Here is a 25,543-nt window from a genome sequence, read left to right as displayed (position 1 = left end):
AGAACAGTACAGAGGTTCATCAAAAATTAAAATTAAAACTTCTATATGACCCAGCAATTCCACTACTGAGTATATATACAATGGAAAGAAAATCAATATATCAAAGATTTATCTTCACTCCCATGTTCATTGCAGTATTAGTAATATTCACAATAGCCAAGATATAAAATCACCCTAAGTGGCCATCAACAGATGAATGGATAAGGAAAAAGGGGCGTACATACACAATGGAATATTTTTCAGCCATAAAAATGAATAAAAATCTTTCATTTGCAGCAACATGGATGGAACTGGAGGCTATTATGTTAAGTGAAATAAGCCAAGCACAGAAAGACAGATGTTGCATCTCCTCATTTGTATGTGGCAGCTAAAAAAGTGGATCTCATGAAGGTAGAGAAGATTGTTGCCTACCAGAGCCCAGGAATAGGAGAGGAGAGGAGAGGAGAGGAGGGATGAAAGAAAAAGAAAGAATAGAAATTGATTTATGACCACCGAACTGTACATTTAAAATGGCAAAGATGATAAATTATATATAAATATTATACCTCAATTAAAAAATTAAAAAATATATGCTCCTGCAAGTTTTTTCATGTAATCACTTGTAGAGATAAGGGCCATCAAAAGTAACCCAAAAGAGTTTTTTTAAGTTTTCACAAATTGAATTTAAGTTTATTATGGGTCATGACATGTAAATATTAATCTCATCAATGAAAATGTAAACCTGAAGTTTGTGACTGAATTAACTAAAAGTCAGTTTTGCTAAGAACAGCTGAAAGGAGAGATTATTTTGCTAAGAAAGTCTCTGTGGATAATGTAGAATCATGTTAATAAGCCAAAACAATGTTTTTAGTGAAACTAGTCTCTCTAATTAAGTAGCAGAGAGTACATTACAAATCATTTCTCAGTCATGGAAGCAAAGGTCAGAACAAAATATGTTGAGCAATGAATAGCAATAATGTAATGAAGACATTGCCAATAACAACAAAGGAACATGAAGTCCGTATATATTTTGTCTTTTCTTTTGTTGGTGACACTTTTTTAGATCGGATTCACACTGCTTTAATATGTAGGAAACTTGTAATTACTTAAATGAGAAAGAGTTGATAGAGAATTGAAGTTGAGAATTCTAAAGAAGGGACTGCCCAAAGCACCACTGTACTTGAGAAAGTAACAAAATTAAAAGCATGAGCAGGTGCAAGACAGATTTTTGTTTGAGTAACAGATGCTAAAATGTTTTTATTAAATGTCTTCATTTTGTTCTCAGAAGTTGAAGACAAAGTCATCTTTAAGAGGAAGAAGATATGCAAGAAGTTTTGAGAAGAATGGAGATTACTTATTATAGCCACTCTGAAGATTCATTTATATATATGAAAAGGAATAAAATATTATAATTGCAATGTTATATTTAGGATCCAGGGAGGAGTCTGGATCATTACTTTATATTGCTATAAATCTTCCTAGATCTGCGGTTTTCTTAAGCTGTGTTTGAGAATAAAATGGATACCACACTCCTCAGTGCCAACTTGTAGAACTATTCCTGCCCCCAGCTCTTATGCACTGGGGCAGAATTTTTGCCCAGAATAGGCGTAGCAGAAAGCTCCACAGTTATGCCCTAGAAGACTGTCTTTATTTGGAAAAGAACATGCAGAAATGTGTGCTGTAGAGTATTGTCAAAATAACTCCATGATATTCGTAGAAATAAGCAAAAGTAATAGAGCAGTCAGAAATGTAACAGAAAGAACCAGGGAAAGAAATAGATAAGAAAAGCCTTCCTGGAGCCCTCCTAAATGCCCTAACCCAATCCTGGAGGTTAGGGACGTTTTTCATGCACAAGACTATATTCCTTCAGAAGCGATCAGAGCAGGACAGACTTAATATATTCCTCGTGATACAAATAGAGACATCAACAGGGGGCAGGATGCTCAATGGCAAGAAGAGCATAAGAATAAATACACGATTAAACAGTGGCTGAACAATAAGCTACTCTGACTCAAAGGTAACATCTAGGAATCCAAGGTTAAACATAAAATTGCATTTCCTTCTAAAAGTCTAGAAAACTGTGTGCATGCTTAAGTCTGTGTCCTATCAGGAGTGATGAAGGAGGAAAAATCTAACTTATTGTGAAGCAAAAACATAAATTCCTTGAACTATGACAGCAAATTTCAAGTGATACAAAATTAAATAGCAAAGAGTAAATTTACGTGAGCAAAGAATCTTAAGCCCAGCCACTGTTGTAATCCAAATGTTTGCATTCTCCCAAAATTCATGTTAAAATCTTAATCTTCAAGGTGATGGTGCTAGGGGTGAGGCCTTTTGGGAGCTGATTATGTCCTGAGGGAAGAACTCTCATGAATGAGATTAGTGCTCTTATAAAACAAGCTGAAGGGAGCTTGTTCACCCCTTTCACCATGTATGGACACAGTGAGAAGATGCTGCTCTATGAATTAAGAACTGGGATTTTACTGGACACTGCATCTGATAGCACCTTGTTCTTCAACTTTCCAGCATTTAGAGCTGTGAAAATAAATTTATGCTTTTATAAGCCACACCGTTTATGGTATTTTGTAATAGCATCCCAAACACACTAAGACAACCTTTTGCCAGTAAGTGGCTTATGTTAACCCAGGTAAGAAACCTAGGTAGCCAGAGAAAAAGTTGAAAACAAAACAAAACAAATCTTAGTAGCAACATCAGAGGCTGCACAGTGCAAAAAGAATAAACCTCACACAATTAGTTCAGGTAAGTCACTAAACAAATAAATAATGAAGAAAACAACCACCGGCCATGGTGGTAGTGGTGATGGGTAGCGTGTAACTATTCAGAGTTGCTACAATATATTATTTTAAATAATATAGTCCCGTTTTCTGCAAAAACCTTAGGAGACATGGAAGGAAATGGAAATATGACCACATATACTAGACGGGGCAGAGAAGATCAGTCAATAGGAACTGGCTTTCAAGGAGTTGAGATGTTGAATATAGAAAAAAAAAAAGGAAAAGAGGCCATATCTAAAAAATAGAGATATGATGGCAATGTCTCATCAAATACACAATATCAATGCATATAAAAAACTATAAAAATAAACCAAATGGAAGTCTGAAATAGAAATGTACAATAACCAAAATGAAAATTCACCAGAGATTCAACAGTAGATTCAAGCTCTAGGAAAAAAAATAGTGAACTTGTGAATAGATAAGTACATATTTTACAATCTAAAGAAAAGAAAGAAACCTGGTGGGGTGACTCATGCATGTAATCCCAGCACTTTGGGAGGCTTAGATGGGCAGATCACTTGAGGCCAGGAGTTCGAGACTACCATGGCCAACAAGGTGAAACCCTGTCTCTACAAAACATACAAAAATTACCTGGGCATGGTGGTGCACACCTGTAGTCCCAGCTACTCGGGAGGCTGAGGCATGAGAATTGCTTGAACCCAGGAGGCAGAGGAGGTTGCAGTGAGCCAAGGTCATGGCACTACACTCCAGCCTGGGCAACAGAGCAAGATTCTGTCTCAAATAATAATAATAATAACATAATAAACATAAAGTAAAGAAAAGAGAGAAAATGGAATGAAAATAAACAAACCGAGGCTAGGAAAAATGTGAGGTTACATTAAATGTAGCAACACACATGTAATGAGATTTCCAGAGAAGAATATAGAAATAGAGAAACAGGAAGTTTATGCAGAGAACTAAAAGCTGAAAACTTTACAAATTTTATGAAAAAGTGTATTGCTGGCATTTAACAAGTTCAATCAGCTCCTGTTAGGCTAAACATAAAGTGACCCACAAAAAACACACATGACAATCGAAAATATAAAAGCCAAAGGTAAAATCATGAAAATAGCAAGAGAAAATGATGCATTATGAAAAAAGAAACCCCAACAGGATTAATAGCTATCCCGTCATCTGAAACTACACGGGACAAATGAAGCTGGTGTGATCTATTTAAATTGCCAACAATAACAACAACAACAACAACAACAATAAAAACCCTAACCCAACACTGTCAGACAAGAATCATATAGCCAGGAAGACAGTATTTCAAAAATGAAGCAATAATCAAGACATTCCAAGATAAACAAAAGCCAAAAGAAATTGTAACTAGCAAATCTACTTTAAAGAAATACTAAAGGATGTTGCTATGGATTGGATTGTGTTTCCAGAATATTTACATGCCTCTCTCCTAACCCTTAACGTTACTATATGTGAAGAAAGGACCTTTAGGACGTGATGAAAATTAAATGAGATCATAAAGGTGAGAGCTTGATCAGATAAAACTGGTTGTCTTATAAAAAGAGGAGGGGTGAGGGATTTCTCTCCCCAAGCAGCGGTCTTCAAGCCAGGAAAAGAGCCCTTTCCTAAAACCAAAACCTGCTGCAACCTTGATTTTGGACTTTTCATCCTCCAAAACTGTTAGAAAATAAATTTCTGATGGCTAAGCCATGTAGTCCGTGGCATTTTGTTATGGCAGGCCAAGAAGACCAAAAAAATTTGACACTGAAGAAGTGGGATGCCGCTATTAAAAATACATTAACAATGTGGAAGTGACGTTGTAACTAGGAGATGACCGAGGCTGAAAGTGTTTTGAGGTCCATGCTAGAACAAAAGCTTAGATTTCCAGAAGTACTTTTTGGTATAAATATGCACATTAAAAGGTGATTCAAGCGAGGGCTCAAGAAGAAAAGAGGAAAGCTCTAGAGAAGGCCTTTATCATTTTAGAGAATACATATATTTTCATGAACAGAATATTTATAGAAACATGAATGTTAAAGACAGTTCTGTTAAAATTTCCGACAAAAATGAGAAACATGTTATTGGAAACTGAAGGAAAGGTGATCTTTGTCATAAAGTTGCAAAGAACATGGCTGAAATGTGTTCTATCCGTTCACGTAAGGTAGAAATTGTGAGAGAAGAAACTGGATATTTAGTTAAAGATATTTTGAAGCAAAGTGTTGAGGGAATGACTTGCTTTTTCCTGACTATCAACAACAACAAAAAATCAGTTCTATCCAAGGATTAACTCTCAGGCCTAATTTCCTCCTGTGCATAATAGGAATGATTACCTGCCTAATTGAACTGTTGTCAGATTAATTAAGTAACTAAGTTCAATTTCAAATTCATTTTGAACAAGGCAAAAGATGAGTCCAGTACCACCCCCAACATGGTATCTAGAAATGACACTCATATTTATTGAAAGTTTAATAGGTGGAGGTGTCAGTGCTAAATACTTCCCAAGAGATTATCACCCAGCTTTACAGGCAGAATGCCATTAGTCACTACAAAAGCTGCATGCTTCTAGGGAAAGCAAAGAATAAATAAACATCAAACACACACACACACACGCACACACACACACAACTTTTACAAGTCACACAAATATTTACATTCTGGGCAGGACGTGAGGAATCAAAACAGAGGAAAACATTCCCCTTTACCCTACAAAGATTTTTTTTTTTGATGTAATATCCAAAAAATCATTGCCAAAGCCAATGTCAAGGAGCTTTTCTCCTATGTTTATTTATTTATTTATTTATTTATTTATTTTTATTTTATTATACTTTAAGTTTTAGTGTACATGTGCACAATGTGCAGGTTTGTTACATATGTATACATGTGCCATGTTGGTGTGCTGCACCCATTGACTCGTCATTTAGCATTAGGTATATCTCCTAATGCTATCCCTTCCCCCTCCCCCCACCCCACAATAGTCCCCGGTGTGTGATGTTCCCCTTCCTGTGTCCATGTGTTCTCATTGTTCAATTCCCACCTATGAGTGAGAACATGCTGTGTCTGGTTTTTTGTCCTTGCGATAGTTTGCTGAGAATGATGGTTTCCAGCTTCATCCATGTCCTTACAAAGGACATGAACTCATCATTTTTTATGGCTGCATAGTATTCAATGGTGTATATGTGCCACATTTGCTCAATCCAGTCTATCATTGTTGGACATTTGGGTTGGTTCCAAGTCTTTGCTATTGTGAATAGCGCCGCAATAAACATACGTGTGTATGTGTCTTTATAGCAGCATGATTTATAATCCTTTGGGTATATACCCAGTAATGGGATGGCTGGGTCAAATGGTATTTCTAGTTCTAGATCCATCAGGAATCACCACACTGACTTCCACAATGGTTGAACTAATTTACAGTCCCACCAACAGTGTAAAAGTGTTCCTATTTCTCCACATCCTCTCCAGCACCTGTTGTTTCCTGACTTTTTTTTTTTATTATTATTATACTTTAAGTTTTAGGGTACATGTGCACAATGTGCAGGTTAGTTACAAATGTATACATGTGACATGCTGGTGTGCTGCACCCATTAACTCATCATTTAGCATTAGGTATATCTCCTAATGCTATCCCTCACCCCTCCCCCAACCCCACAACAGTCCCCGGAGTGTGATGTTCCCCTTCCTGTGTCCATGTGTTCTCATTGTTCAATTCCCACCTATGACAGGATCAAATTCACACATAATATTATTAACTTTAAATGTAAATGGACTAAATGCTCCAATTAAAAGACACAGACTGACAAATTGGATAAAGAGTCAAGACCCATCAGTGTGCTATATTCAGGAAACCCATCTCAAGTGCAGAGACACACGTAGGCTCAAAATAAAAGGATGGAGGAAGATCTACCAAGCAAATGGAAAACAAAAAAAGGCAAGGGTTGCAATCCTAGTCTCTGATAAAACAGACTTTAAACCAACAAATATCAAAAGAGACAAAGAAGGCCATTACATAATGGTCAAGGGATCAATTCAACAAGAAGAGCTAACTATCCTAAATATATATGCACCCAATACAGGAGCACCCAGATTCATAAATCAAGTCCTTAGAGACCTACAAAGAGACTTAGACTCCCACACATTAATAATGGGAGACTTTAACACCCCACTGTCAACATTAGACAGATCAACAAGACAGAAAGTTAACAAGGATATCCAGGAATTGAACTCAGCTCTGGATCAAGTGGACCTAATAGACATCTACAGAGATCTCCACCCCAAATCAAGAGAATATACATTCTTTTCAGCACCACACCACACCTATTCCAAAATTGACCACATAGTTGGAAGTAAAGCACTTCTCAGCAAATGTAAAAGAACAAAAATTATAACAAACTGTCTCTCAGACCACAGTGCAATCAAACTAGAACTCAGGATTTAAAAACTCACTCAAAACCGCTCAACTACATGGAAACTGAACAACCTGCTCCTGAATGACTACTGGGTAAATAATGAAATGAAGGCAGAAATAAAGATGTTCTTTGAAACCAACGAGAACAAAGACACAACATACCAGAATCTCTGGGACACATTCAGAGCAGTGTGTAGAGGGAAATTTATAGCACTAAATGCCCACAAGAGAAAGCAGGAAAGATCCAAAATTGACACCCTAACATCACAATTAAAAGAACTAAAGAAGCAAGAGCAAACACATTCAAAAGCTAGCAGAAGGCAAGAAATAACTAAGATCAGAGCAGAACTGAAGGAAATAGAGACACAAAAAATCCTTCAACAAATCAATGAATCCAGGCACTGGTTTTTTGAAAAGATCAACAAAATAGATAGACCGCTAGCAAGACTAATAAAGAAGAAAAGAGAGAAGAATCAAATAGACACAATAAAAAATGATAAAGGGGATATCACCACTGATCTCACAGAAATACAAACCACCATCAGAGAATATTATAAACACCTCTATGCAAATAAACTAGAAAATCTAGAAGAAATGGATAAATTCCTCGACACATACACCCTCCCAAGACTAAACCAGGAAGAAGTGGAATCTCTGAATATACCAATAACAGGCTCTGAAACTGAGGCAATAATTAATAACTTACCAACCAAAAAAAGTCCAGGACCAGACAGATTCACAGCCAAATTCTACCAGAGGTACAAGGAGGAACTGGTACCATTCCTTCTGAAATTATTCCAATCAATAGAAAAAAAGGGAATCCTCCCTAACTCATTTTATGAGGCCAGCATCATCCTGATACCAAAACCTGGCAGAGACACAACAAAAAAAGAGAACTTTAGACCAATATCCCTGATGAACATCAATGCAAAAATCCTCAATAAAATACTGGCAAACCGAATCCAGCAGCACATCAAAAAGCTTATCCACCATGATCAAGTGGGCCTCATCCCTGGAATGCAAGGCTGGCTCAACATGTGCAAATTAATAAACGTAATCCAGCATATAAACAGAACCTACAAAGCTTTTATGTTATACCCAGACTACTTCTAACAAAGATTTTTAATTATGTCTCAAAAATAACCCAGGGCTTAAAGACAAAAATACTGACTTCGTATTCCTACTTTACCTATAGGTCAAGTTGTTTCTTGAACTTTACTGCTCACTATGAAATTGAGGCTGATAATAAGAATATTGACCATATTATATGGTGGTTATGAAACCTTAATGAAATAATACACGTGGCTACTTTGTATCTAGTAAATTACTATGCTGCACAGGATAGTAGTCGTCACCAAAGCAGTTGGAGTAGTTGTTTTACAGTAATATAGCGGTGGTGATAAAAAGATTTTAAGTAAGTCTTAAAATAAAAATATAAAGCAAGACTAAAAACCCACACAGCGTTGAGGAGATCAAGGCTAATACTATATTTAGTTTAGTTCTGGCCTCCCTGGCAACCAAATTAAAAAAAAAAAAAGTAAATGCTGAATCTCACTTATAAAATTCAAGTGAAGATAGGAAAACATTTTCTGATGCTAAGCTCAATGCAATTTACCTAGGTTTTTAAAATTAGAGTTAATGATTATACAACATAAAGGACAATGTCTTCAACTATATTTTTCATAATATCCATAATTCTTATGAATACGTTTTATGATAATCCCTAACAAAAACTGATGTCAAACATGAAAACATTGCTTTTTAATAGCCTTTCTCTGATGACTAAACTGCTGAGATTTAGGAACATAATTTTCTGATGAAGATTGTCAGTTTTTTTTTTTTTTTATTGAACTATTCTAGTACCTCAGAAGTGGGGCCAGCATGTTGCATGCATTATCCCTAATCTTTATGATTTCTTACAAGGTAGGATTATTGTTCCCTTTTCCTACAGTTAGTAGGTGGTAAAACCATCATACCCTTGCCATTAAACAAGAGAATCTTAAACTTTTGACACAGGGGTTAGTTTTATATGAATGACCAGTATGATCCTTAGCCTGTCTTTTTCAAATATTAATGACTTACAGTCAGGCTTTGGAGAGAAACTGGACAAAAGGAAGTTCAAGGTTCAGTTCCCTGGTGAGTGTCCAGGGATCAGACACTCTCTACTAATTAAATGGAGATTCTACAGCTTCTTTTTTGCTTCTATCTTACTCAACTTTGATCATTTGATGATATGAACTATAGTTTCTATTTTAGAAAGAAAATTTAAACAGTTATATTTAATAATATTATGTACACTTCTTTTGTTTCTTCAAAGTGATGATTTACCTCTCTGCATCCTCAAATGTTTTCCTTCTACACATACACACACCTGAAAAACTAAAGATATACTTTAGCTCCCAGGACTATTGGAAAGTGAGAGATAAAATAAGGGCGATTCAGTAGAGCTTATCAATCAAAATATAATTAGCCTACGTTTCTCCGCTTGTCATCCTGTAGATCTGTGAATCTGTTTTCTTACTCAGTAAGAGTGCTTCTTTCCTCCCTGCACACATCTCCAAGAAAGTGGGGGAAAGCCATGCTAACTATTTTTAACTGAGTATCCTGAGATGCTAACTCCCAAATGCAATGCAATGTATGCACAGTGAGTGTGCCCTTCTCCAAAGCTCTCTGAGTTTGTGTTTGTTAATTTTCTTTTCTTGTTAAAGTTCTCATCCTCTACCGAAGGTTGATTATTTTCTTCCAGGAAGATCTATGTTAATTCAGCTCTGGTTACAGCCTTTAAAAAAGCTTGACTTTCCTTTTGTGGAACATACCCTGAGCTGGAAAAGACTCCATTAAATAACAAGGAATACACAGCCATCTTTGCATAAATGGTAGGAAGCAACCAAACTTTCCAATTATGGCCTCTTCCTCCTTAGAGTTTCTATAACTTGGATGTCTCTACAGAGCTGGGAAAATGAAGCCATCCATGTAAGACTTGACCCTTGCTGATTCACAGAGTTTCTTTGGAATTTTTAGGTGCTCTGTGATGGTTAATATTGAGTATCAACTTGATTGGATTGAAGGATGCAAAGTATTGTTCCTTTAGGTGTCTGTGAAGGTATTGCCAAAAGAGATGTACACTTGAGTCAGTGGAGTGGGAAAGGCAGGCCCACCCTCAGTCTGGGTGGGTACCATCTAACCATCTGCCAGTGTGGGTAGAATAAAAGCAGGCAGAGGAATGTGGACAGACTAGACTGGCTAAGTCTTCCAGCCTCTGTCTTTCCCCTGTGCTGGATGCTTCCTGCTCTCGAACATCGGACTCCAAGGTCTTCAGCTTTTGGACTTTTGGACCTACACCAGTGCTTTGCCAGGGGCTCTTGGGCCTTCGGCCACAGACTGAAGGCTGTACTGTCAGCTTCCCTACTTTTGAGGTTTTGGGTCTGAGACTGATCCACCACTGGCTTCCTTGCTCCTCAGCTTGCAGACGGCCTATCGTGGGACTTCGTCTTGTGATCATATGCGTCAATACTTCCTAATAAACTCCGCTTCATATATATATATCTGCTATTAATCCTGTCCCTCTGGATAACCCTGACTAATACATGCCCCAATATATATTTTATATCTATGTGATTCGTGTGTTCTCCTTATGGATACTGCTTGTTTCAAGCTGTTTTTTTTTTCCTAATATCAACTAAGTTAAAAAGAATCCAATGCTGCTAACTCTCAGCTGACAACTTGATTCGTTACATGTGTAGATCTGTATAGTATTTTTTAAGATTTCAGACTCTGATGTAAGCAGGACCAAGTGCAAAATGAAAATGAGATACTTTTTGCTCAAAAATTAGGAATCTTAACAAAGCAAAAGCAGAACATCAAACCAAGAACAAGGTCCTGTCAGCCTGCACAGGTTACAGGTCTCTGCAGCAAGCCCTGATGTCTCTCTTTGACTGTGTTTCCTAAAAGCAAAGCCTGAGGTTGGGAATCAAATTCAAGTGATTTATTAGAGGCACTGTCCTTTAGAAAGGGTATTTGAAGGAAACAAGTAGAGGGAAAAGCTAAGCAAAAATGTGGTCTCAGCTGAATACTAAGCTCTAGCTGATCTCACAGGGAAAGCTCTGGAGCAAAAATCTTTCAGAGTTAGTCAGATCTTGGGAAAAGAGGGCCAGAGTTACATTTACCTAATTATGGGTAATTCTCGAGATATGGGAGTAACACTCACAGCAGCTGTAAATCGGGTGAAAATGCTGGTACACAACAGTCCCTCCCTTTAATTCTGTGATACTCACAAGTCTTGTAATCCAGTGTATCAATGTCAGACTAAAGCATGGTGCAACAAGAAATGTTACAGTTTGGCAATGCATGGATCATCATCCAGTAGGAACAGTGTAGGTTCTTATGCAAATTCAATTTCTTATAGAGTGGTTTTAAAAATCACATCACCCGATCCTCATTGTTGTTTTCTAGGAATTATCTCTAGAACTCAGATCATTTAAACTCTTCAAATAAATTAACAAGATTACTTTTGACTGTTTGTTTCATTATAAAACACCTGAATCTACAAGATATATTAATGCTTTCTATCATACTTTATCAGCGTGAATCTCATTACAGCCTACTGGTATTTCTGAAATCACAAACGGCTTCCAAGAACACATCTCATCTCTGCACATCACCATTTTTTTTTTCAGGGTTATACCCCATGTCTGGGAACAACATTCAACCAATAAGGAAAGATTCATTGCTAACTAAATTCTATTTCCTAGCCCTCAAAGACATAATCCTGAAGCACATTATGTAGGGTTTCTCAGAAAGTGCCACAGGTACTAAACCTCATTTGCTATAGAATGACCAGTTCAACAACATACACTTTCCTAGCTTTCCCTCATTTACCCTTTTATTTTCTTCTTTAGGTTGCCATTATCCAAAGAGCATATCTGTACTCAAGTCCTTGAATTAGGCTCTGCATTGGCAGAAATTAAATCGATCAGAAATAAAATGTATCTCTATGAGAGCAATGTTTACCTAAAGGTCATGTATAGTAAAATCTACCACATAAATATTTTCAAACCTTTAATATAAATTGATCATTTTCCCCCAACAAGTAGTCAGAATCAAAAGTGTGATCAAAGGAAGATTGATTTTAAAGGATCTATTGCAGTGATAAAATTTTCTGAACCTGGATAATGGTGATGGTTGTACAACTTGATAAATTACTTAAAATTATTGAAATATACAATGAAAGTAGATGAATCTTACGGAATATAAACTGGGTCTCAATAGAGTAGTTAAAATCAAAGTAAAAGCCCATGAAGGGGAATAGCAGTTCAAAAGCATATTAGATAAAGCATCAAAACAGAATGTCTCACTCAGTTTTTCCTCAGGACTCTTGATTTATTACAATAGGATTTCTTAAACTGAGATCAGAGGATGTCCGTGATCTTTAGACATTCTCTTATCCCAAAGTCTAATGTAATTAAGGTTTGGGAGACTTTCTTTGTCATCTCTGCCATTTGACCTGGGAAATCTAAAAAGAAAATGTCTCTATTTTGCCTTAAGTAGGCAGACACAATAGAATTCAGAAGCTCAACTATAGATAAGTGGTGACATTCTTTCCCTGAGTTATGGGAAAGGAAGTGACCAGATTCAGGGAGAGGCCTTACTGCAAAACCAAAAAATTTCAGGCATGATTTGGGAACTAGAAAACCCTTTGTGAGAATTCTAAATTTTAACTGTCTGAAGACAGTTAAAACTGTCTGAAATTTCTGACTCAATGTGATTTAAAGCATCAAATGGATTGGGTTTCAGACAAAAAAGTCATTCCAAATATGGGCATTTATGTACAGTATAATTTTTTTGTACATAGAGTTTAATACATTTGCTTCATAATTAGATGATATTTTAGAAACACACAGCACTAACTAGTTTAATCAAAATAAACTTTTCTATTTAGAGTAGGCAATTTTTCTCCTTAAACAGTTATTTGCTATGTAACTTAAGTTCGAAAGACAATATACTATGTGTGTTATAGGATAATTATCACTATCTGCTATACCAAATCTCCAAATCGTAATGACTGTTTACACTAAAAAAAATAGTTTCTCTACATGCAAAGAAAAGGTTAATGTACTACACAGGCCCAGTGACTTTAACATGAGTGATTATTCAGTGATACGGATTCCTTGGATTACTTTCTTGCCGTCTTCAACACATGGCTTTAAGATTCCCCTGATGTTATCATGCCAACTGATGAAGGGGAGAGAAATTAAGGAAGATCTTTGAAGATGTTTAAGTAATACGGACAAGAAATGACAAACATCTTTATAATGCAAATTCCATTGCTCTAAATTTAATTAGTAATATCTCTGTAAATGCAGAGGCAGCAAGAAAACATAGCTGAGATGTGTACCCAGGATAAAGATGAATAGATTTTTTAGTCCTTTTATATGTAGAATCCTCTCTACCAAATCCCATCAACTATTTCAGGCCATTTTGTGGTCCACTATCCCACTCAGAGAAAACCGCAAAAGTCCTAGAAGAACATCTTCAAAAGAGCATGGTACACTCTTCCTCCCAGCCACAGCTGATTGGACAAGATTGCACTTGGGCACCTGTTGAAGTTCCTAGAGATGCCTGGAATCTGCAATGGCCTTTTAGTAATTGTTCTGCAAAGTCTTGCTTAATGGAATTTTCTTACATGTTCATTTGGATGCAAGTCTTTGTATTAAAACCACATAAGTTGTAGTAACTTAAATAAGTCCCCATTCTTTAAGAAAATCTCTAATTACAACACTCTACATTAGTCCTCGTCTCTCCCTCTGAACCGTTCAGCTGTAATCATCATAAACATTTTAAACTCAACACAGAAACTGATATCCTAGCTGTTATGTATTTTTCAATGGCAGAATCTTCTAATGTCCTTGGACCAGAGATCAAGTTTAACTCACTTATCCTCTTCCTTGGAAATTGCACACATCACACACCTTTTTGTCTTTCTTTGTTTCTAATCCCTGTTCATTTGCTTCCATTTGAAAATTATCCCTCTGGTTCTTATCGCATAAATTATGGTACTTATTGTATCTATAGAAAATCATCCTTTACCTCAAACCATTGCAAATCCATTTTATACACTGTTGATCTGATTCTCATCATGTCTCTCCCAATTAAAAATGTGCAAATCACTATCTAGCACCAAACTAAAAGTGTTCACAGTAGTTCGTTTAGAATTAGTATTCCTTTACAGTAAAGCTGTGGCCCATCTTTTCATTTTCATCCATTTTCAAATTAATTCTATATTCTCTATAAATTGATATATACTTCTGCTCATTGGCATCCTAATGCTATGGTTTTAATGTGTCCCCTCCAAAATTCAGGTGTCACAAATGTGATAATATTAACAGATGAGGACTTTAAGAGGTGATTAGGCCATAAGAACTCCTCTCTCATGAATGGCATTAAGGACCTTATAAAAGAGGCTTCAGTCAGCATTCTTCTTTCTTGCCCATCTGACTTCCACCACATGAGGACACAGCTTCCTCCCTCCAGAGGACAAAACAATAGGATACCATCTTGGAAACAGAGAGTGGTCCTCACCAAACCACCATATCTGCCAGAGCTTTGATCTTAGACTTTCTGGCCTCCAGACCTGTGAAAAAATAAATTTATGTTCTTTATAAATTTCCCAGTCTCAGATATTTTTTATAACAGCAAAAACAAACCAAAGCACCTACTTTAAGTCAAAATTGTATATTGCTTTCTTTAAGATGATTTTCTTTATTCTACTCCAGACAAATTTAATATACTGCTCCTTTTTGAAATGTATTGACCTGTTTTATATTTTTCAAAAAAAAACATGTGTGTTATTGCTGTGAAGGTATTTGTGTACATAGTTAAATTTCCTTTAATTTAGCAATAATAATATTTTATTTGAATGATGCCATAAAACCAAAACAGATACTAAAAAATAGTTGCATATTATTTAATTTGTATTGAATGAATGAATTGACCCATTCTACTGATTAAGCAAATTATTTCAGAATAAGTAATATTGCTTTGCCAATAATTACTTGAAACACATAATTCTCTTTTATGTATACCTTAATTAATGTCAACTTGGGATGTCATATTTTCTGTTCTTGAGATATAAACCTATAGCATTTATTTTATTTTTTTCGAGTTTCCCTCTTGTTGCCCAGGCTGGAGTGCAATGGCGTGATCTCGGGTCACTGCAACCTCCACCTCCCATGTTCAAGCTATTCTCCTGTCTGAGACTCTCGAGTAACTGGGATTACAAGTGCATGCCACCATGCCCAGCTAATTTTTGTTTTTCTAGTAGACAGGTTTTCATCATATTGGTCAGGCTGGTCTTGAACTCCTGACCTCAGGTGATCTGTCCGCTTCGGCCTCCCAAAGTGTTGGGATTACAGGTGTGAGCCACGGCATCCAGACTTTTTGTTTGTTTGTTTGTTTGTTTTTGAGATGGAGTCTAGCTGTATCACCCAGGCTGGAGTGCAGTGGCACAATCTTGGCTCACTGAATCCTCCGTCTTCCAGGTTCAAGCAATTCTCCTGCCTCAGCCTCCTGAGTAGCTGGGGTTACGGCGTATACTACCACATCCGGCTAATTTTTTTGTATTTTTAGTAGAGACAGGGTTTCACCATGTTGGCCACACTGGTCTCAAACTTCTGACCTCAGGTGATCTGCCTGCCTTGGCCTCCCAAAGTCCTGGGATTACAGGCTTGAGCCACCATACCTGGCCAAACCTATAGCATCTTAAAATCTGTAATTTTTTTCTCTTTATCCTATTTATCTCAATCAAATCATTTTTGTTCTGACTCTTTTTTTACATTGTAAATTGAGCCAAATGACATTAATTATGCTTTACATATAATAGAAATAATCTAATGTATCAAATCTAAAAATTAATAAATGAGATGAGGCATTATCAAACTTCAGGGCCATCAATGTATATATCACTTACAGTGTTTAAGAATTATTTTCAAAAACTTCAATAAAGTCACTTTTCCTAATTATGTTATCTTTCTTCAGAGAATCAGCATTCATTTGTTATTATGTTTTGCTTATTAACTTGTATTTGTTTCATTTAATTACTTGTTTTACACAGTATTTTCCTACTATGCTTCATTGCTAATGTGAATTACATTGGGGTCATGATACATTAAATAGTCTTTGATAGATGAACCTAAGAAATTGTTCCTCATATCTGATATTTTGTCCTAGAAGCAAAATGCATTATAAACTTCAAACAATTGCCTTATAAATGAATATTGGAATTAGCATATTTTTATGAGCAGAACTCTCTCATATTTTCACTGTCTTATTGGAATAATAATTTGATAAATGCTTACACACATACTGAAAATATTACTGTTTCTATTATGCAAGTAATCCTTACTTATATATATAAAAAAACACAAGATTTGGTTTTTTTTGCAGTATCATCTAAGCTTTGTGAAAGTGGTAATTATGTAAATGTGAAAAAACATTAATAGAAAGTATGTTTATTTACACTTATCACATGGAAATTTAAACCTTCATATTTTCAACAAATGCAAAACAAACTCATATAAGCAAACAAAGAGAAATTTACTTCATAGTCCTAGATGCTTATAATTATGTAAATAACACCTCAGTAAAATAGCGTATTTATTCTTTATATCTTCAAAATGGCTTAAAAAGTGCTTAAAAATAAAAACACAAATGGATTAACTAATTAATAATAATATGAAATCAAGCCTAAAATTGTAACTTTTTAATTATCTTTGTAATCATAATGTCTTTTAAAAGGTTATTTACCAATTTTCTGATTTTGATAACATACTGTAGATATGAGAGGTGGTTTCATCAGGGGAAGAGGGATGACAGGTACACAGTTCCTCCCTATGATGTTTTTGCCTCTTCTTATAAATCTGTCAAAACAAAACTTTTTTTTAAGTAATTAAGAAAACCATTGCATTATTTGCCACAATTTTCTGTTATTAGTCAGTCGTTATTAAGTGAGTTTCTATGTGTACACCACATACAAGAGCTCCTGATTTGGGGTGTTCAAAGAGGGACATAGATATTTTAATGAAATTAAAGAAAACGATTGGTTTGTAGCTTTTCTTTTCAGTTGACTTATTTCTATGCATAGTCTCCCTGGTTCTTTTCTTTCTTTTTCATTCTTTTAGAGATGGAGTCTCACTCTGTTGCCCAGGCTGGAGCTTCCTCCTTTGTAAAGCTGTATACGCAGACATCGTTTTGGACAGAGTTGATCTGTTGGAGAGCCATGCCAGGTTTGAAGGCAGAAATGCCATTTTCATTCATCCTGTCTTTCCTAGCCATGCTGCACATAATTCACTTCCCTCGTGTGAAGCAGAGGTTACATGCTGTGTAAGTGACAGGGGAAATGACCCTTAGGGTGAATTATACCATATGTCTTCAGATGCCTTGGTACTCTTAAAAGAACACGTCTCCAGGTAGGATGTGAAGTATTTACTGTTTTATCTCAAATTCTAGTAACATTACTAGACTTCACTTTTCACATTTTGGAGAACAGACATACTATTAATAGGTATATTGTAAGTAGGAATGAAAACACTCACGTTCACGTAGGTGAATAAAATTGAATATAAAATTGATTTATAGCGTGTAAGGCACCCTGTTGATCTTAGCAGCTTTAATCATGCATGACTTTCACAGGCCTCCCAGCAATGGACTTAATTCTTGCTGCCATTGATTCCAGCTGATACTTAAATATTCAAATCATCACACTATAATGTATACATTTTAAAATAAATTTTTAAAAATATGAAAAATAAAAGAGCAGAAGAAATTAAAACTCAGTGTTGATTATTTAGGTTCTAATTTGGAAAAAAAAGCATAGCCCATTTGTTTTATAGTGATTGTTTCTATTTCGTGCTTGTCACATAAGAAATAATAATAGTTCTGGTCAGATGCCACACATTGTATCTTTAGAAAGAACACTTGTGTGCCTTTACCCTAATAATCTCACAAGTAGTTCATATTCAAAGTGAATGCCATATTCTAAAGTTACTATTAGGATGTCTAAGTAATCATTGTACTTACTATTGCATTAATCTAAAAAACAGCTAAATGTTTTAACATTGTGTCTGAAGACATTTACATATGAGTACACTCTACTTTTCAGAAATTTCAATGAATGATGTTTCTGCTGAATTCCCAGTAGTCATCCGGGTACACTTACACAGTGATGATGCTACTTTAGAGAAGGTATGCTAGCATGTTGGAATCTTTATCAGTAAGCCCAACTGTAGAACTGACCAGGAAGAAAATAATGGAGAAATATATGACCTATTAATCTCTCCATATCTGAAATTCTGAAATGATCTCCATCTCTTTCTGTCTCTTACTCTGTCTCTACATCTCTCTCTCTTCCTTTTGTTTCTTTTGTGTTTTTTAGCCATCAGGAATAACTAAGTTTTATGCTTTAACTGTACCAATATTAGGGCACTTTTGGGAATATAGCAAATCCACTTTCATGAGGAAATATGCCTTCAAAAGACTTTTTGCAAATTTTCCAGTAAAAGAAAAATCAAATTAAAGGAACTGATACATACCTCGTAAAGACTCTACTTAGAGTGGTTGTATGATACTGATTGATATACTCAGGAGACAGGAAACTGCCAATTCAGCTTCCCTTATTTGAGATGTTGAATGAATATGAGCTGGCTGCCTTCATAACAAACATATCACACTCACTATCTGCAGAAAATTCAAAATATAATCAACATCATGATCATAGTGTGTGTGTGTGTGTGTGTGTCCATGTGTGTGAATATGAATATCTACTCTACAAGAATCACTTTGGGGATCACACTCCTGGTTGTTATCCCTGCCACAAGTTTTTTCTTTAATCTAAGTTCTAATAAATGTTGATACAATGCCTCTGCATGGGTGATTATATTTCCAAAATTTAAAGCCATATTGGCATAATGCAGTTATTTTTGAAATAAATGCATACTATTAATTGCTAATGTTTATTTCATATTCATAATAGGTGCCATGATATTATTGTAAAAATCTTTTCTGCAGTAAGGATAGTAGATTATACCATACTCTTTTTGTAATTTACTTCATTAATAAGAAGAACTAATTACTAATCATTTGGTAGCTATTGTTTGTAGGCACTATCTAAGCATATTGTGTGTACTAGTTGTCTCAAACACCTAATGAAATTGGTACTCTTATGCTGTCCTAGAGATGAAGATCTGGAACCAAGTGATTTCGATCAAGTTTGTTTGATTGGTAAGGGATAGAGTGGGCTTTCATCTAGACAGGTGACTCCAGGATTCATGTACTAAATAAAAAAAATATTGCTGATAAATGTAATAATTGTATTAATTGCCCTTATGTCTAATATTTACTGAGAAATTATTATACAGAAGAATAATTGTTTAGAATCATGTGCAAATTTTCTCACTTTATCCTCACTGCAAATTGATGGATTCAGTTATACTCATTTTACAATTAGAATAATTGAGGATTAAAAAGATTATGTAATTTGTGCAAGCTCCTAATCCTCTTAAAAACACCTTTGCTCTACGGTTACAATGATATTTCTCCATGCTCGGGCCACATGATTATATGGGAGCATTTTGTTATAATATGTATTATTGGAACATAATACTTACAGTTAATCAAAAATCAATTCATTAATTCAGCCCCCCTAGGTTGTATACAAACACTGAGAATAACTTTATGAATAAAGAACAATCCCTGATTCAGATGCATGTACATCATCTCAGTCACTCTCTTTTTTAAATTTTTTTTTTACAATTAGTACTAGATAGAAATAATGTGCTATAGAATCACAAAGGAAGGAGTAATTTTCTGCTAAAAAGATCAGATATTTTTCTTTAAGAGTCTAGAACTGATCTGGATTTCCAGTTTGGGGCATAGATGAGAAGACGGATTTAGCAATTCTAGGCAGTCCAAGTAACATGACGATGTGAGCATGGATCTGAGACTGACAGTACATGGTGTATTTTGATAATGAACATGAGGTTCCATGAGGTTACATTATACAGTGAGAGGTGTGTGGTTAGAATAAGACTGAAAAAGGCAGATGGGGGCCAAGCTGAGCACAACCTTTTAGCGATGACAGGCCAGTGTGAACGGTATGTGACAGGCAATAGTGAAACATCGAAAGCTTTTTCTTTCATTTTTAGAACGATTTTATTTAACAAATATGGAAGAGAGTAATGCAATCCCAACTGTAATACTTCTGTCAGTCTTAGAGAGAAACTTAGTAACTTATGGGATCAGTGGGAAGGAAGAACAATATAAGCTAGAAGGAAATAAGATTGTTCTTAAAAATTCTTGGCACAAAGAGGTAAGAGTAATTCACGAGAACTTCTTTTCGTTAGAATGTATTTATTTATATATTGTTAAAGTTTGAGGATTATCACCCTGTATTTTGTTTCATGATGAATATGGATTTCAATTGACTTTGTGGCTGGGTGGAGTGGCTCACACCTATAGTCATAGTACTTTGGAAGGCCAAGGAGGGCAGATCACTTGAGCTCAGGAGTTTGAGATCAACATACACAATATGGTGAAACCCCCGTTTCCATAAAAGATACCAAAATTAGCCAGGCATGGAGGTGCATGCCTGTAGTCCCAGCTACTTGGGAGGCTGAGGCTGGAGGATCACATAAGCCTGGGAGGTCAAGGCAGCAGTGAGCCATGTTCATGCTGCTGCACTCTAGCATGAGTGGCAAAGAAAGGACCTGTCTCAAAAAACAAAAAACAAAAACGAGAGAGAGATGATTTTGCTATGAATGGCTTGGAGTCCTCCAGCATCTACAGCAGTGCTATAGATATTCCAGATGTTCAATCAAGTTTAGTGATTGGCTAGAAGCCTGTATGCCAATCCTTCCCCTACTCATTGAGCCAGAAATACTCAATTACCTTTATTTGTCCCTAATTCCTGAAGAAATTGAGATGTACTATTGAAAACAATTTTTGTATTTGAAAAACATGATTTTCAAATTTGTGCCTTCTTTACTTAATGAAGCTACAATATGCCCAAATGCATTTGTATGATATGAACTAATATAAGCAATTTTCAATGTCACCAGTCTATGACCTTCAGTACAATAATCTGTAGTCTCAGTTCTAGGGTCCAACTATGTAGTAATTTTTAAATCCTCCAGTGTAATGTTACTGTTTATAAGATGCCTACAATAAAGAACATTGCTTGATTTTTTGCTTGTGCTACTTTTCTTCTGATACCCCACTTAATTATTAATTTCAGTAACTTGTATTGGAAAGATTTGCATAAACTACTGTAAGTCCTCCAGTACACATATGAAGTCTGGTAAGATTAAGTTGTGGTGAATATAATTTTTGTACTGGAAGAGTGGCTTCATTTACCTTTCTGTGCTTTAGTTTTTTATGCTTTATAATATTCTAGAGAAACTATAAATGATTTATGAAAAATATTTTTTTCAGACTTGTTATTTATTCTTTTAGTGAAGTACTGGTGCTGAACTCTGTTTTTAAAATGAGTTACATTTATTTATTTATCTCTAAAATTTCTCTTAAGGTGAATATTTGTTGGAAAGATTGGTATGTCAGAACCTAAATACCAAATTAGATACATTTGATACACTTAATCTAAGACAGATGTTTGAACAACAGAAAATTTGTATCTATTTATACATGTGATCAGGGATACTATGTTAATCAATTTCGGTTTTCATAATAAAATACCAAAAAGTGGGTGGTTTATTGTATTAGCGTTCTCCAGAAAAACAGAGTCAACAGGAGACATATATATATATGTATATATGTATAGACATATATATATACACACACACATATATGTATTTATACATATATGGAAATTTATTATGGTAATTGGCTCATAGAGAGGCCAATAAGTCCCAAGATATACTATCTGCAAACTCGAGACACAGAAAAGCTTGTGGTGTAATGTGGTTTGAGCCAAAAGTCTGAGAACCAGTCTGAGAATCCTGCCCATGTCCAAGGGCAGGATAAGAAAGACGTTCCACCCTAAGGGGAGAGGGGGAGAGAGGGAGAGAGAGAGGCAGAGAGAGAGAGAGACATTGAGAGAGAGAGAGAGAGAAGTAGCCATTCATCTGACTTTTTTTTTGTTATCCAGGCTCTCAATTGATTTGATAACCCTATCCCCATTGGTGAGAGTGATCTTCTTTACTCAGTCTACTAATTCAGATCTTAATCTCTTCCAGAAACACCCTATAGACACAAGCAGAAATAATGTTTTACCAGGTATCTGGCCATCCCTTATTCCAGTCAAGCTGATGCATAAAATTAACCATAACATTTATATATATGGAAATTTATTTCTCACAATTCTAGGGATGGAATTCTGGGATTAAGGTGCTAGCATGGTTGCATTGGTGAGAGTCGTCTTCTGGGTTGCAGACTACTGACTTCTTCTTGTTTCACATGATGAAGGGTAGAGAGAGCTTTCTGGGGTCTCTTTGACAAGGACACTAAAGTCATTAATGAGAGTTCTGCCTCCATGACCTAGTTCTCTCTCAAAGGCCCCATTTCCTACCCATTTCCTAATTCCAACACTGTGGGGGTTAGAGTTTCAAAATATTAATTTGTCAAGGATATGTTAATAAATATTCAGTCCATAATAGATATTTAGTTCTTCTTTGTCTTGTTAAGGCCTAAAAAGTGGTAACTTATTCAAAGTGTATTTAGAAAACATAACAATGGATTTGTAGGGTTTTTAAGTTAAGATCAACTTTTAAAGATAGCTAGTGTATTCTCAGATTTTATGGTTGAAAATACTGAGCAATGGTTTAGAGACAAGGTTGATTAGGACAATTTGTTATATTGGTATAGGCTTAGAAAAACAGTGCAGACCTTCCCAATAACAATAGCTCAATATTTTTTCTCTCTTAGCATATTGACTACTCCATAATTCCCCGAATGTAGACAATTTAATGCAGGAAATTGTGCCAAAGATTTTAGAATAGCTGAAGGGGTGAGAATATACTCTAACATATTAAATAAAAATAAATGAAACATGCTTTTAACACAGGATCAATAATCTACTAATACTTTTTTCTGTTCAGACACCCCTAATTAACACCTTCTGCTCTTCTGTGGGATGCCGGCACTGCCATTGAAATGGCCTCATTGTCTGGAGGAACACCTGAGGTTCATTGTCTCATGGCCACAAAGAACAAGGACATAGACACACAAAGAGTGATGTTGACAGCGAAAGTTTAATAGGCGAAATTAAACTAAATTAAACATTCTAATTAAATTAGAAAGAGAATAGCTCTATGCGGCAGAGAGGGGTGCCAGGAAAATATGTTGACAGATTCATGGTGAAATGAACGGGGTTTTACAGATGAGCTGGTGAGGAGGCAGTGTCTTATTTACATAGGGTGTAAAAGACTGGTTGAACCAGGTGTACCATTTGCATAGGGCGCAAATCTCTGGTATCCCTCATCCTAATCTTTTTATTTATTTATTTTGCAGGCGTGCAGGCAGGTTCTCTGCCTGAGCTGCTCCATGTTGGCCATTTCTTTGGTCCTGTACACGTGATAACAAAAAACGGGAAATGGAGCCTCCATGTTGGATTGTTGGATATGCCTGACCCCTGACCCCCAGGTAGCCATTTTTTTTTTCTTTTCCTAGACTGAGTTTCGCTCTTGTTGCCCAGGCTGGAGCGCAGTGGCACTATCTCGGCTCCCTGCAACCTCTGCCTCCTGGGTTCCAGCGATTCTCCCTCTCAGCCTCGCGAATAGCTGGGATTACAGGCGCACACCACCACGTCGGGCTAAGTTTTTGTATTTTTAGTAGAGATGGGGCTTCAGCATGTTGGTCAGGCTGGTCTAGAACTCCTGATCTGAGGTGATCCTCCCTCCTCGAGCTCCCAAAGTGCTGGGATTACAGGCGTGAGTCACCACGCCCGGCCGGTAGTCATTTTTTATTGGCATAGCTGCCGACAATCCTCCGTGCAAGCTCCTAGCTTGCTTACCTATGTGTACAGCTCAATTTTTCAGGCTGCTGTTTAGGAAAGAAATGATTTGGAGGTCTGCATGTTGTCAGAAGGGAAGCTCTGCTGGGGACTCTTTTGCCTTTACTATCTGCCTAAATAATTTCTTTCTGTCTCCTGTATCACCATCAAAATAATGTAGCAGCTAAGTCTAGAACAGTTGAAGAAAAGATAAAACTGCTGTATGTGGAACAGGCACACTATATTGACGATTGCTCTGCCAAAGCAACTATTATCAACTTCACCACTTTTGGAACAAAAGCAGAATTGCCTCTTTATTCTTCTTTCTTCTAACCTTCCCATCATTAGCAGAAATATTTAGGAAGTCTGAGAAAAGTTTCGGCACACTGCCTCACCAATACAGAGGAGGGTAAAAAAGGGTAGATGAGTAGGACTTAGGGGCAATAGATGTATAGCTGCCTTAGGGTGTACTGGCCATGTTTGGCCGCCAGCGTTCATACATACCCTTTTATATGCATTGAAACATTCGCATCTCTACGTGCACCCCCCCACCCCACCGCAGCAGCTTCATGCTTCTGCCCAATGTGATGCAACTATTCTTCATACAAAGATATTCACCATCTGCCCACAAAAGATGAACACAAAATTCCATACTTATTTTTTAACATATTTTTGCTCTATTTATCTCTGTTGGTTGTTGTTTCGTTAGGTTTTAATACTACTTAGAAAATCTGTAACCTAGAGATGACATTCTAAAGTTAGCCACAAACAGCATTCCCAATAGAAAATAAGAGGCATGAAATGGTTATATACAAATATATAATTCACAAGAAAAAAACATGCATATATGTTTATATCATCGTTGCTGTAACAGATCATGAGAACTTAATTGATATGCATCAATTTATCCACTGACCATGTACCTTTTTGCCTCAGCCAGCGCTTCAGCCATTTGAGTTTCTTCACCTCATAGGTGAAGAATTTGAATGGTTAGTGACCCTCACATTATCTAGTTGTCATCTACTGAAACAATGTTTTAAGAGAAACTCTCAGGTAATTCTATGAATTACATAGGGGCCTCCCTGTTGTCTTAGGTAGGAACAACCCAATTTTCCCTTGCTAATCAGGATCAGTTGCTCTAGTACTTATTTCATTTATCTGGAGTTTCAATGGGGTGAAGAGACTTAAATGGCCAGTAGCAGTCTTAACTTGCAGTCCAGGGAAACAAGTGTTCAAAACTCAAACTTGTAGAAATTTGGAATAATAGAGAGAAAAATCCATCCCACTAAATACTATTATCTCCTGGGCCAGTGTATTCTGGCTTGGGTGAAAGAGCAATATAAAGAAATATAATAAATAAATAAACTTACTGTAGGGTGAGACCCTACCCATAAGAAGGTCTGCCAG

Source organism: Pan troglodytes, chromosome 2 (genome assembly GCF_028858775.2).
Source record: "Pan troglodytes isolate AG18354 chromosome 2, NHGRI_mPanTro3-v2.0_pri, whole genome shotgun sequence".
In the NCBI taxonomy this organism is placed as follows: domain Eukaryota; kingdom Metazoa; phylum Chordata; class Mammalia; order Primates; family Hominidae; genus Pan; species Pan troglodytes.
Note: the sequence above shows the minus strand (reverse complement) of the source record.